This window comes from Propithecus coquereli, unplaced genomic scaffold (assembly GCF_000956105.1).
Source record: "Propithecus coquereli isolate 6110/MARCELLA unplaced genomic scaffold, Pcoq_1.0 Scaffold139, whole genome shotgun sequence".
Classification (NCBI taxonomy): domain Eukaryota; kingdom Metazoa; phylum Chordata; class Mammalia; order Primates; family Indriidae; genus Propithecus; species Propithecus coquereli.
This window is the reverse complement of record NW_012138191.1, coordinates 94,411-96,013: the sequence shown is the minus strand read 5'-3', so window position 1 is coordinate 96,013 and position 1,603 is coordinate 94,411. Positions and strand designations below refer to the sequence as shown.

Below are 1,603 nucleotides of genomic sequence, written 5' to 3'. Positions count from 1 at the left end.
ATTACAGGCGTGAGCCACCGCACCCGGCCTTGAATTTAATTGACTAAACTATTCTGTATCTGAGCTTCCTCATCCTAAACCCAAGGTAATGACAGCAGATGCTCTTACTAAAGCACCCACTCACACAGTATTAAGAGGATTAAATAAGATGATATATGTGTAAGAACTTTAGATACTCTAAGATACTGTATAACATTAGGTTTAGAAAAGTTATTTTAAGTGTTTGAGTTATAAAGAAATTATTAATGATATGGAAAACAGTGAAAGATAACAACTTAAAACCCAATTATAATGTCTCTGGATGGAGCATATTGATTCTCTGACCTCCACTGCAATGAATCTACACCTATCCAAGCTGATCCTGCTAAGCTTAGATTTCTTAAGACAAAAGACAAGATGGGAGAATGGTGGTGAGAGAGAGATAAGAAGGGGCTATTATGGAGCCCATTTGCTATAATCACTCCCTCTCCCCAAAGCAGGGATTCTTAACTGGGGTTCTTAATTATAGATTTCTGGGCTCATTTAAATGGACTTCAAGGATTCCATGAATTTGGATGGAAAAAAATACATTTTTACTTTCATAAGTCTTTAATAGGCAACAAATCCCAGCATATCAAAAGGACCTGTAACCGAGAAAACACAAACCTTGTCATATCACATTACAATTGCTGTAGACACCTTGCATTTGCACTTTGAATGCACGGCAGTTGTTAGATCTGCCATTAGATCTTATTACACTGCAAAATCAAGAAATACATATAACCGAAACACATATTTTTAAATGTTTTGATATCTCTATATCAACATAATTGGTTTCCTTTATAACCCTAAGTATTTCATTTTATACATTTTAAAATATTATGTTGCCACTGTGGTAACAGCAATTTCACTCCTAGGTATATAACCAAAATAACTTGAAAATAGGCACTCAAACAAGTCCTTGCACAGGAATGTTCATAGTGGCACATTCATACTAGAAACAACCCAATGTCCATCAATAGATGAATGGATAAATGAAATGTGATATATCCATTTAATGCTACAATGTGGATGAACCTCAAAAACATGCCAGGGGAAAGAAGGTAAACACAAATTTATATATTGTATAATTGTACTTCTATTAAATATCAGGAATAGGCAAATCCATAGACACACAAAGCAGATTGGTGGTTACCAGGGGCTTAGGGAACGGGGGAGTGAGGAGTAGCTGATTAACGGGTACAGGGTTTTATAGGAGTGATGGAAAAGTTTTGGAATTAGATAGAGGTAGTAGTTGCAAAACTTTATGAATGTACTAAATGCCACTGAGTTGTTCACTTCAAACTAGTTATTTTATGTTATGTAAATTTCAGCTCAATAAATAAACAAAGAAAGCATTGTGTCAAAAATTGGTTCCTGGTCTTCCTGAGACTGCCAAAGATGTCCATGGCACAGTAAAAGGATTAAATACTTGATCTATAGGTTCCCACAGTTATATGGGCTCCTCTTCCCTTGGTCCAACAGAAGGACTGGGGCTTGGCATTATTTAACAGTTATCCAAATTTTCTTGGCATGCTAGAGTGTCCCCATAAGGCCTGAGGTTAAAATTATATAGGATTCTTAA

General features: G+C 35.7%; 1 protein-coding gene across 1 annotated transcript in view; it reads right to left on the bottom strand.

The window, feature by feature from the left end:
• PAK7 (p21 protein (Cdc42/Rac)-activated kinase 7) overlaps positions 1 to 381 on the bottom strand; it is a 189,925-nt gene extending 189,544 nt beyond the window's left edge. The window contains exon 1 of the mRNA XM_012639253.1: positions 325 to 381. The gene's annotated coding sequence lies outside the window, so the exon portion shown is untranslated. The remainder of the gene's footprint in view (positions 1 to 324) is intronic.
• Between the last annotated feature and the right edge of the window lie 1,222 nt (positions 382 to 1,603).